Genomic DNA, 13,122 nt, shown 5'->3' on the forward strand with positions numbered 1-13,122 from the left:
GGAAAGTGCTGTCAGACACGAGAGAAATTTATTCATCCAGAGAGTGATGAGCCTGTGGAATTCTTTGTCATAGAAAGCAGTTGAGGACAAAACATTGAATGTTTTCAAGAAGGTTTTAGATAGAGGACGAAAGGGACCAAAGGGAATCGGGAGAAAATGGGAACAGGGTACTGAGTTGGATAATCAGCCAATTAATTGAATGGCAGAGCAGGCTTGAAGGGATGAATGGCCTATTTTCTAGGTTTCTATCTAAGCCTTGGTGAGTTACTGCAGTGCATTTTTAGATAGTACAAACTGCTGCTGATGAGTATTGATGGTGGAGGGAGTGTAAGCTTGTAGTTATGGTACCAAACAAGCGGCTGCTTTGTCCTAAAAGGCGTCAAGCTTCTTGAGTGTCATTGGAGCTTCATCCATCCAGGCAAATGAGGAATATTCCATCACACTCCTGAGTCAAGCTTTGTAGATAGTGGATAGGCTTTGGGGAGTCAGGGGGTGAGTTACTCACCCTGCAGTATTCCTGACCTGCTCTTGTGGCCGCTGTGTTTACATGATGACCCAAGGATATTGCCTGGTATGGAAGGTGCTAGCTATGAAGAGAGGTTGAATAGGTTAGAATTGTTTTCATTAGAAAAAAGGAGGTTGAGAGGGGACCTGATTGAGGTCTACAAAATCATGAAGGGTATAGACAGGGTGGATAGAGATAAGAGTTTTCCTGGGGTGAGGGATTCAATAATGAGAGGTCACATGTTCAAGGTGAGAGGTGAAAAGTTTATGGGGGATACATGTGGGAAGTACTTTACACAGAGGGTGGTAGGTGGCTGGAACATGTTACCAGCAGAGGTAGTAGAGGCAGGCACGGTAGATTCATTTAAGATGCTTCTGGACAGATGCATGAGTAGGTGGGGAGCAGAGGGATACAGATGCTTAGGAATTGGGCAATAGGTTTAGACAGTGGATTTGGATGGGCTCAGGTTTGGAGGGCTGAATGGCCCGTTCCTGGGCTGTACATTTTCTTTGTTCTTTCTCCTTTGTTCTAATTCAGTTCATGGTCAATAGTAATCCCCAGGATGTTGAAATTGGGGGATTCAGTGATGGCAATGTCATTGTATGTCAAGAGATGATGGTTAAGTTGTCTCTCGGTTGAGATAATCATTACCTGGCACTTGATAGCATGTTCAATAACTCCTTCCATTTCTTTGCTGATGATACAGAGTAGATTGAGTGGATAATTGGCTGAATTGAATCTGTTGCACCTAATGTGGTCTTCTCTGCATTGGGGTGACAGGATGCCAACTTGCAGATCATTTAAAAGAACATCTCTGGGACGCCCACACCAATCAACACCATCGTCCTGTAGCTGAGCACTTCAACTCCCCCTCCCATTCCACCAAGGACGTACAGGTCCTGACCTCCTCCATTGCCAAACCCTAACCATCCAACATCTGGAGGAAGAATGCCTCATCTTCTGCCTTGGGACTCTGCAACCAGATAGGATTAATGTGTAATTTCATCAGTTTCTTCATTTCCCTCCCCCCAACTTATCTCAGTCCCAGGCCTCCAACTCAGCACTGCCCTCTTGATCTTTCCCATCTATCCACTCCACCCTCCTCTCCGACCTATCACTTCTCCCCCACCTTCATCTACCTATTGCATTCTGAGCTACCTTCCCCCAGATCTACTCTCCTCCCATTTACCTCTCAGCCCCCCAGTCCACAAGCCTCATTCCTGATGAAGGGCTTATACCCAAAAGGTTGATTCTCCTGTTCCTCAGATGTGCTTTTCCAACACCACTCTCTTGACTCTGAGTTGGATCTGTACTGGCTTTTTGAGGACAGGACATATTTGGGCAATTGTCAGGTAGCTTCTAGTGCTGTAGCTACAATAAGAGAGAATGTGAAGTGGCAGTATTGATTAAGGTGTTGAGTACGAGAGAGAGAGAGAGAGAGGATGTCACACACACGTCAAAGACAGAATCTACTTCATTCAAGCTCAGATACAATTGATGTACCATTAAGCTAACTAATGGGAAAGATCAAGAGAAGCAAATTGGCAGGGAACTTACAGAGAGATGGATAACATGGAGAGTAGTTTGCTAGTAATTTGTTAGCATGGCTGGGGTATTGAATGAATACTTTGTATCAGTCTTCGCCGAGGAAGAAGGGGTTATCAAAGTCATTATGAAAGAGAAGGAATTGAGAAGCTGCATCATGTCAAAATCGATAAACCGTTATTGGAAAGACTGGCTGTGCTTAAGTTTGGAATTCACTAGGATGAGTGGAGATGAATCCAAGGATATGAAGAGACCAATGCAAGGAAAATGTAGAAGATCTGGTTGTAATCTGCCAATCCTTTTTATGCTCAGGATTTGTAAACAGGAAACTTTAGGCTGGTTAGTGGGGTATCTGTTTTGGAAAGGGTGTTAGAATCAATCATTAAGAAAGTTATAAGCTGGGCATTTAGAAACACTCAAGATAATTGGGAGGAGTCAGCATGATTTTGCATAAAGGTAATGTTTAAACAATTTTGGAATTCTTTGAAGGAATAGCATGCATAACGGATAAAGAGGAGACTTACAAGTACTGTTCTAGGGCTTTCTGAGGGTGTTTGACTTGGTGTCACATAAAATGATGCTGTGCAAAGCTAATGATTAATGCCATATTAGTATAGGTAGTAAAGTCACTGTGGTCCCAGTGTACCAGAGGGCTGCTCTCTCATTACAGAGATTGAGAGAGAAAGGCAACTGGTGGTGGTTTAACCTGAGGGTTGCCATGCCTCAGGTGAGGGCAGAGGTTAGAAAGGATTAAGGTCATGGCCCCAGCCAGTATGGGAATTGAACCTGTGCTGTTGGCATCATTCTGCATCACTGGCAGAAAACAAAGATAAATGGGTCTTTGTCAGATTATCTAGACGCAGTTTGTGGAATTCCACAGGGGTCAGTTCCTACACCTCAGCTTTTTGTAACTTAGATCAATGACTTAGATGAAGAGAACAAAGGCATGGTCACTAACATTCATGATGATGCCAAGATAGTTAGGAAAGAATGTTATAATAAAGACATAAAGCAGTTGCAGATAGATATAAATAAGTATAATATAGTAAAACATAAATTTGTTTACTTTGACAGGAAGAATAAAAGAGCAGAATATTACTTAAATGGAGATTGACAGCTATGGCAACTAACTAAGAAAGACTTGAATTAAGGAGGAATGAAAGCAAAATACTGCAGAGGCTGGAAATATGAAACAAACATAAAAATGCTGGAGAAACTCAGCAGGTCTGGCAGCATCTGTGGAAACAGAAACAGGGTTAATGTTTGGAGACCAGAATAAAACTAAAGATGCTGTGCTTCAGTTATAATGTACACTGGTGAGAGGATTAGTGAAATCCTGAGTGCAGTTTTGGCCTTTTTTAGGGAAGGATGTAAATTAATTGAAGATGTTCAGAAACATATTTACCAGATTCAAAAACAGAGATTCCTGGAAATGCTCAGCAGGTCTGGCAGCATCTGTGGAGAGAAATCAGAGTTAATGTTTCGGGTGCTGTGGCCCTTCCTCAGAACCTAGAGGAAGAGTCATTGGAGCTGAAACGTTAATTCTGATTTCCCTCTGCAAAAGCTGCTAGACCTGCTGAGCTTTTCTAGCAACTTCTGTACTTCGTTCAGATTTTGAACGTCCAAAGTATCTCGCTTTTATAGAGCACATTAATATCTGGAATCGGCAGATTGGTTAATAAGTATCGGGCTTGTTTACACAGGAGAACAGGTTACGCTCACTCTCACTGAGGGAGGGGCCACACACACACTGACTCTCAATGTGGTACAGTATAGAGCAAGCTTCCCTGTATCTAACCCCATTCTGTCCCTGTCCTGGGAGTGTTTGATGGGGGACAGTGTAGAGGGAACTTTACTCTGTATCTAACCCCGTGCTGTCCCTGTCCCTGGGAGTGTTTGATAGGGACAGTGTAGAGGGAGCTTTACTCTGTATCTAACCCCATGCTGTCCCTGTCCCTGGGAGTGTTTGATGGGGACAGTGTAGAGGGAGCTTTACTTTGTATCTAACCCCGTGCTGTCCCTGTCCTGGGAGTGTTTGATGCGGGACAGTGTAGAGGGAACTTTACTCTGTATCGAACCCCATTCTGTCCCTGTCCTGGGAATGTATGATGGGGGACAGTGTAGAGGGAACTTTACTCTGTATCCAACCCCATGCTGTCCCTGCCCTGGGAGTGTTTGATGGGGGACAGTGTAGAGGAAAGTTTACTCTGTATCTAACCCCGTGCTGTCCCTGTCCTGGGAGTGTTTGATGCGGGACAGTGTAGAGGGAACTTTACTCTGTATCTAACCCCATGCTGTCCCTGTCCTGGGAGTGTTTGATGGGGAAGGTGTAATTTCTTAGTTTAAAAGAGGAGAGGAATTTCCTGTGACCCAGCACAAACAGAACTAGGTGAAAGTGAGGACTGCAGATGCTGGAGGAGTCCGAGTTTTTCACTTCATGGACTGAGTTTGTTCGAATTGTTTTTGAATCTTAATCACGAACAAGCTCTTAGCTGCTTCTTTTCGGGGAAGAATGTCTCACTCGACATTCGTGCTACCCCTTGCTGGGAGTTATCCAATATTTCAAAAACCCGATGTCTAAAATCCCAAACTCTCCATCTCCCGGTCTCCCTGTTACCTGGCCCTCGGTATCAGCTTCTGAGGCTGACCTGCTGCTGTGGCTCATGTCTCAGTGCAAACCCCTCCCCACTCTCCTGTCTGACTTTGTACCACTCTTTACCAATTATCACCCAGCTTCTTTCTCTCTCCGTCCCAGTGGTTTTCTCTTTTTCAGTGCTTCTTCCCCCCATCTCTCTCTCCCTCTCATTCACTCTTTCCCAGTCTCTCTCTCTCTCTCCCTCACGAAACCTCTGTTCCACTCTCTGTGTCTGTGTCTGTGTCTGGTATATCTTTTCGGCCTCTCTACTCTCCAGTCCCCGGTCCCCACACACTCCTTCTCTCTGTAGTCACTTTCTGATGGTGGAACCATTCTGTCCTGATTTCCAAAGGATACCCTCCGTCACCTCTCCTCACCCTGGTTTTCCCTGCTCCATTGCCACATTTCCTCAGGGACAGCTTCCTGATTCCTATCTCCCCCAGGATAGGTCTCCACAAAGCCAAAAGACATTGAGTCCAATGCAGTTTCATATTAAAATGAGGAGGCAGTGACCCCTGGGATTGGGGGGTGGGGTCACAGGATGACAGGGCCATCCTTAGGGGCAGGCAGATAAAGGAACAGGTAACATAGTCAGGGGTCAGAATTGTATTTAAAGGGTTAAGGTTGGAGGCAGGAGCAATTGTTTCGAAATAAACTGCACTGATTCCACAGCTTAGTACTCAAGCCCCTCCCTATCCGGTTAGGAAATTTTCAAAACAGTCAGATCCAGTTACACCCACTTATTAATTTGTCTGAAAATAATTTCAGTCTGGATTTAAATAGATTTGAAATCTCTCTGTGTCTTTGAACATGTGTCTGCCAATAAACTATTCTCAGTCAAGGATAAGACTTGGCACCAGAGCTACCAAAGGTTGGCACGGACAGGTTGGACCGAAGGGTCCGTTTCGGTACTGTACATCTCTATGACTCTATGTCTCTAATTAGCAGCACAATTTCAGATTTACTAACCATCATCGAGGATTTAATATTGACCACAGACAATCGGGAGAATATCCCAATCTTCAAAGCACTGTTTTGGGATCTTTCCTTTTTTTTCTTGGGATTTGGGCATTTGCAGGTCCAGCATTTACTACCAATCCCTAATTATCCTTGAGAAGATGGTGATAAGCTACTTTCTTAAACACTGCAGACCCTGGATTGAAACTGGACAATGCCATTAGGGAGAGAATTCCAGGATTTTGACGCAATGATATTAAAGGAATGGCAATATATTTCCAAGTCAGGATGGTGAGTGACTCGGAGGGGAACTTACAGGGAGTGGTGTTCCCATGTACCTGTTGCTTTGGTCCTTCTAGAAGGAAGTGGTCATGGGTTTAGAAAGTGCTGTATAAGGATCTTTGGTGAATTTCTGTAGTGCATCTTGTAGATGGTACACACTGCTGCTAATTAGTGATGGTAGGGGAGGGAGTGGATGCTTGTGGATGTGGTGCCAATCAAGCAGCTGCTTTGTCCTGGATGATATCATTCTTCTCGAGTGTTGTTGGAGCTGCCCCCATCCAGGGCAAGTGGACAGTATCCCATCACATTCCTGACTTGTGCCTAGCTGTTGATGGGTGGGCTTTTTCAGGGAGTCAGGAGGTGAGTTTGTACAGTTTCCTAGCCTCTGGTCTGTTCTTGTAGCCACAATGTTTATTTTGCTATGTCTGTTCAGTTCCTGCTCATCAAAATGCCCAGGGTGATGGCAGGAGAAAGTGAGGGCTGGAGGTCAGATTCGAGAGTGTGGTGCTGGAAAAGCACAGCAGGTCAGGCAGCATCTGAGGAGCAGGAGAATCAACATTTTGGGCATAAGCCATTCATCAGGAATGAGGCTTGTGGGTCGGAGCTGAGAGATAAATCAGGATGATGGCAGTGAAGGGATTGATCAATGATATTTCCATTGTATGTCAAGGGGAGATAGATCACCTTTATCTGATACATATGTTGGTTCTTCATATACATTGTCATTTACCAGCCCAAGCCTGGATATTGTCCAGAGTTTATTGCATTTGGACATGGACTGCTTCAATATCTGAGGAGTCAAGAATGATTCTGAACATTGCAATCATTAGTGAACTTTATCCCTTCTGACCTTATAATGGAGGAAAGGTCATTGATGAAGCACCTGAAGATGGCTGAGTGTAAGACACTAGCCTGAGGAATTTTGGGGGCTCATGTGGACACTGGTTGTGTCTTGACCTCTGAGCAAGGAGACTGGGTTCAAGTCCCACCTGCTTCAGAGGAGTGTAATAACTTCGCTGAACAGGTCAATTAGAAAATGTCTACCCTGAGGAACTCTTGTAAGAATTGACCAGGAGTCAGTTTCACACACAGTCAGAAAGGCAGGTTATCTGATAAACCAGCACTCTTCAGGTACATAACTGAGAGTGTTGGTTCAGAGATGTTCTTTGGAGTGATCTTTGAAATCATGATGTTGTGAAAGAAAGGTAAGTAACATTGACAATGTAATTGAGGTAGAGGACAGATACTGAAGGGGTGCTGCACTGTAGGAGAGGCAGTACTGGGGGAGTGCCACACTGCTAGAGGGTCATTACCAAGGGAGTGCCACACTGTCAGAGGATCAGTACTGAGGGAGTGCAGCACTGTCAGAGGGTCAGTACTGAGAGAATGCCACATTGCCAGAGGGTCAGTACTGAGGGAGTTCTGTGCTGTTGGAGGGTCAGTACTGAGGGAGTTCTGTGCTGTTGGAGGGTGAGTACTGAGGGTGTGCTACACTGTCGGAGGGTTGGTGCTGAAGGAGTTTTTTGGAAATGTATTCATTTTTGTGGCTTGTGGATGTCGATGGCTGTCCAGCATTTATTACCCTTGAGAAGGTGGGGGTGAGCTTCTTGTGTATTATTGGAGTATTATTATCCAGGCAAATGGGGAGTATTGCTGAAAATGTGTTGCTGGAAAAGCGCAGCAGGTCAGGCAGCATCCAAGGAGCAGGAGCATCGACGTTTCGGGCACAAGCCCTTCTTCAGGAATGAGGAAATGGGGAGTATTCCATCACACTACTGACTTGTGCCTTGTAGATGGTGGACAGGCTTTGGGAGATAGGAAGGTAGTTACTCACTGCAGTATTCCTAGCCTCTAACTTGCTCTTGTAGCCAATGTGCTTATGTGGTGAGTACAGTTAAATTTCTGATCAATGATGACTTCCAGGATGTTGATACTAGAGGATTCAGTGATGGTAACACTATTGAATGTCATGGGGTAGTGGTTAGATTGTCTCTTGTTGGCGATGGTCGTAACATGGCATTTGTGTGGAGCAAATGTTATTTGCCACTTGTCAGCCCAACCCGGATATTGTCCGGATCTTGTTGCATTTGAACATGGACTGCTTCAGTATCTGAAGTGTTGCAAATAGTGCTGAACATTATGCAATCATCAGTGACCATCCCCACTTCTGACCTCATGGAGGGAAGGTCACTGATGAAGTAGCCAAAGATGGTTGGGCTGAGGATACTAACCTGAAGAACTCCTGCAGAGATGTCCTGAAGCTGAGATAACTGACCTCTAACAACCACAACCATCTTCCTATGTGTTAGGTATGACTCCAACCACTGAAAAGTTTGGCCCCAATACCCATTGATTCCAGTTTTGCCTGGGCTCCTTGATGCCACACTCAGTTGAATGCAGTCAAAGGCTGTCACTCTCACCTCCCCTGGAATTCAGCTCTTTTGTCCATGTTTGAACCGAGGCTGTATTGACCCTGGTGAAACTCAGACTGGACATCACTGAGCATGTTATTGCTGAGCAGGTGCTGCTTGATAGCACTGTTGATGACAACTTTCATCACCTTATTGATGATTGAGAGTGAACTGATGGGGCAGTAATTGGTCAGGTTAGATTTAGATTAGATTCCCTACAGTATGGAAACAGGCCATTTGGCCCAACAAGTCTACACCAACATTCTGAAGAGTAACCCACCCAGACCATTCCCCTACCCTATATTTACCCCTGACTAATGCACCTAACACTATGGGCAATTTAGTATGGCCAATTCATCTGGACTGTGAGAGGAAACCGGAGCACCTGGAGGAAACCCACACAAACACGGGGAGAATGTGCAAACTCCACAAAGACAATTACCTGAGGCTGAAATTGAATCCGGGTCCCTGGTGCTGTGAGGCAGCAGTGCTAACTACTGAGCTACTGTGCTGCTCTGTCCTGCATTTTTATGTACAGTTCATCCTTGGGCAATTTTTCACATTGTCGAATAGATGCTAGTGTTGTAACTGTACTGGAACAGTTTGGTGAGGGGAGTGGCAAGTTTTGGAGAACAAATCTTTAGTATTATTGCGGCAATGTTTTCAGGGTCCATAGCCTTTGCAGTATCCAGTGCCTCCAAGCATTTCTTGATATCACGTGAATGTGGAGTTGACTGAAGACTGGTATCTGTAATGCTGGAGACCACTGGACGATGCCAGTGCTGAGGAAGTGCTGCACTGTCCCAGGGTCAGTACTGAGGGAGTGCTGCACTGTCGGAGGGTCAGTACTGAGGAAGTGCTGCACTGTCCAAGGGTCAATACTGAGGGAGTGCTGCACTGTCGGAGGGTCAGTGCTGAGGGAGCGCTGCACTGTCGGAGGGTCAGTGCTGAGGGAGTGCTGCACTGTCCGAGGGTCAGTACTGAGGGAGTGCTGCACTGTCGGAGGGTCAGTGCTGAGGGAGCGCTGCACTGTCGGAGGGTCAGTGCTGAGGGAGCGCTGCACTGTCCGAGGGTCAGTACTGAGGGAGTGCTGCACTGTCGGAGGGTCAGTGCTGAGGGAGCGCTGCACTGTCGGAGGGTCAGTGCTGAGGGAGTGCTGCACTGTCCGAGGGTCAGTACTGAGGGAGTGCTGCACTGTCGGAGGGTCAGTGCAGAGGGAGCGCTGCACTGTCGGAGGGTCAGTGCTGAGGGAGTGCTGCACTGTCCGAGGGTCAGTACTGAGGGAGTGCTGCACTGTCGGAGGGTCAGTGCTGAGGGAGCGCTGCACTGTCGGAGGGTCAGTGCTGAGGGAGTGCTGCACTGTCGGAGGGTCAGTGCTGAGGGAGTGCTGCACTGTCGGAGGGTCAGTGCTGAGGAAGTGCTGCACTGTCCAAGGGTCAATACTGAGAAAGTGCTGCACTGTCGGAAGGTCAGTGCTGAGGGAGTGCTGCACTGTCGGAGGGTCAGTGCTGAGGAAGTGCTGCACTGTCCAAGGGTCAATACTGAGGGAGTGCTGCACTGTCGGAAGGTCAGTGCTGAGGGAGTGCTGCACTGTCCGAGGGTCAGTGAGTTTTGAATGTGATCTGTGATGGCTCTCTCTCTGTGGGTCGAGGTTGTCAGATTCCCTGAGCGCAGTGGATTACGAGGCGATCTCCGGGATCCGGTAATTGAGCGATGATCTTACCTGGTCCCCAGCATCTTGTTGCTGCTCTCGGGCCGCTCTCTCTCTGGGACATTGGGGTTTTCTCTGGTCCCGCCTTTGGCCAGGTTGTCCCGGGACTCAGGACTCCCCGTGTGGGGCTCACCTCCGCACGGAGCCGGTTCGAGGGTCGGCAGAAACTCGGAGTTGCCCCAAACACAGAGAAACAGAGCGAAGGGATGAGAGAAAGAGAGAGGGAGGGAGGAGAGAAAGAGAGAGAGGGAGTGAGAGAGACAGAGAGGGAGGGAGAGTCAGAGAGAGTTCCCGGCTCCAGACGCTGCTGAGTCCCGGCACTGACTCCCGAGGCAGAGAATTCCCAAATCTCCGCTCCGCTCCAGGATGGTCACCGCTGGCGACTCGCCCCCACTCCCGGAACCCGGCAGCCCCCACGGGGGCAGTGACTGTCCTGGGAATTCAGCCCGTCCGCAGTTCCCCTACTAGCCACCTGTCTGTCAGTCAGAGCCGCTCCGAGAGCGGCAGCAGCTGTTACACCATCTGCCTGTGGGAGCAGAGCTTTTGTGTGGAGATGAGTGACTGAAATGTGAGCTGCCTGATTCTTCCAGAGACCCTGGAGAATGAGGAGGGAGCCGGCGGAATAAAGAAACTGCATCATAATTCCCTTCTGCACAAGAGCCCTCAACACAGGAGCCACTCTGAGAGACCAGATCCCAACCAGCCCCCAGATCCGGCCTGACACCCCTCCTCACCCAACCCCAGTACAACAATCCTGGGGGCTTCTGCAAGAGCCTGTGTGTCGGATTATCTTCGAGGAGCCTGTGTGTCGGATTATCTTGGCGACCATCACTGCAGGAGGACTCCTGCTTTGTGTGGGTCACACTATAAATAGTCTCAAAATGCTATTAATGTGTATTCTGAGAATGTCTGATTGTGTGACCCCGCACAACAGTGAGAGTCAGTGTGTGTGGGACTGTATCCCAGTGAGAGTCAGTGTGTGTGGGACTGTATCCCAGTGAGTTAGTGTATGTGGGACTGTATCCCAGTGAGAGTCAGTTTGTGTGGGACTGTCCCACAGTGAGAGCCAGCGTGAGTGACACTGCACCCCAGTGAGAGTTAGTCTGTGTGGAACAGTATCCCACTGACAATCAGTGTGTGGGGGGAGGGGGGGGATCTGTACACCCAGTGAGAGTCAGTGTTTGTGGGACTGTATCCTGGTGAGAGTTAGTGTGTGTGGAACTGCACCCCGGTGAGAGTCATTGTGTGTGGGACTGTTACCCAGTGAGAGTTAGTCTGTGTGGAACTGTATCCCAGTGAGAGTCAGTATGTGTGGGAGTCTGTATACCCAGTGAGAGTCAGTGTTTGTGGGACTGTACCCTAGTGAGAGTTAGTGTGTGTGAGACTGTACCCCAGTGAGAGTCTGTGTGTGGGGGGTACTATATCCCAGTGAGAGTCAGTGTGTGTGTGGGACTATATCCCAGTGAGAGTTGCTGTATGTGGGATGTATCCCAGTGAGAGTCAGTGTGTGTGTGGGACTGTATACCACTGAGAGTCACTGTGTGTGGGACTGTATCCCAGTGAGAGTGTGTGTGTGGGACTGTACCCCGGTGAGAGTCAGTGTATGTGGGACTGTATCCCAGTGAGAGTCAGTGTGTGTGGGACTGTATCCCAGTGAGAGTCAATGTGTGTGTGGGACTGTATCCCAGTGAGAGTCAGTGTGTGTGTGGGACTGTATCCCAGTGAGAGTCAGTGTGTGTGTGGGACTGTATCCCAGTGAGAGTCAGTGTGTGTGAGAGACTGTATCCCAGTGAGAGTCAGTGTGTGTGTGTGGACCGTTCCCCGTGATTGTCAGTGTGTGTGTGGGATGTATCCCAGTGAGAGTCAGTGTGAGTGGGACTGTATACCACTCAGAGTCAGTGTGTGTGGGATTGTTTCCTAGTAAGAGTCAGTGTGTGTGGGACTGTACCTGGTGAGAGTTGGTGTATGTGGGACTGTATCCCACTGAGAGTCAATGTGTGTGTGGGACTGTACCCCAGTGGGAGTCAGTGTGTGTGTGGGACTGTATCCAAGTGAGAATCTATGAGTCGGAGACTGAACACCCAGTGAGAGTTACTATGTTGGACTGTATCCCACTGATAGTCAGTGTGTGTGGGACTGTTTCCCAGTGACAGTCAGTGTGTGTGGGACTGTACCCCGGTGAAAGTTGGTGTATGTGGGACTGTATCCCAGTGAGAGTCAGTGTGTGTGTGGGACTGCAACCCCAGTGCGAGTCAGTGTTTGTGGGACTGTACCCCAGTGAGAGCCAGTGTGTGTGTGGGACTGTACCGCGGTAAGTGTTGGTGTATGTGGTACTGTATCACAGTGAGAGTCAGTGTTTGTGTGTGGGACAGAACGCCAGTGAGAGACAGTGTGTGTGAGACTGTATCCCAGTGGGAGTGTGGGACTGTACCCCAGTGAGAGTCAGTGTGTGTGTTCGACTATATCCCAGTGAGAATTAGTGTGTGTGTGGGACTGTATACCACTGAGAGGCATTGTGTGTGGGACTGTATCCCAGGAAGAGTCAGTGTGTGTGGGACTGTACCCTGGTTAGAGTCAGTGTATGTGGGACTGCTCCCAGTGAGAGTCAGTGTGTGTGTGGGACTGTACCCTAGTGAGAGTCAGTGTGTGTGTGGGACTGTATCCCAGTGAGAATCTATGTTTCGGGGACTGAACACCCAGTGAGAGTTACTGTGTGTGGGACGGTATCCCATGGAGAGTCAGTGTGTGCGCGACTGTATCCCAGTGAGAGTCAGTGTGTGTGGGACTCTACCTCAATGAGAGTCAGTGTATGTGGGTCTGTGCCCCAGTGAGAGTCAGTGTGTGTGTGGGACTGTATCCCAGTGAGAGTCAGTGTTTGTGGGACTGTACCCCAGTGAGGGTCAGTGTGTGTGTGGGACTGTACCCTAATGGGAGTCAGTGTATGTGTGGGACTGTATCCCAATGAGTGTTGGTGTATGTGGGACTGTATCATAGTGAGAGTCAGAGTGCGTGTGTGGGACAGTACGCCAGTGAGATACAGTGTGTGTGTGAGACTGTATCCCAGTGAGAGTGTGGG

The 13,122-nt window shown here is 48.1% G+C and overlaps 1 protein-coding gene across 2 annotated transcripts in view; it reads right to left on the minus strand.

Moving 5' to 3' along the window:
- The window catches only part of LOC122559116 (hyaluronidase-Ba-like), a 36,772-nt gene extending 26,438 nt beyond the window's left edge, over positions 1-10,334 (minus strand). The window contains exon 1 of one of the 2 annotated variants that reach the window (XM_043708433.2): positions 10,059-10,334. The gene's annotated coding sequence lies outside the window, so the exon portion shown is untranslated. Of the gene's footprint in view, positions 1-1,156; positions 1,327-10,058 lie in introns of those variants that run through there. The other variant, XM_043708432.2, reaches the window with a different exon arrangement.
- Between the last annotated feature and the right edge of the window lie 2,788 nt (positions 10,335-13,122).

The sequence above is a fragment of the Chiloscyllium plagiosum genome, unplaced genomic scaffold (assembly GCF_037043375.1).
Source record: "Chiloscyllium plagiosum isolate Xiang-an unplaced genomic scaffold, Cpla_swu_hap1 HiC_scaffold_14, whole genome shotgun sequence".
NCBI classification, from domain to species: domain Eukaryota; kingdom Metazoa; phylum Chordata; class Chondrichthyes; order Orectolobiformes; family Hemiscylliidae; genus Chiloscyllium; species Chiloscyllium plagiosum.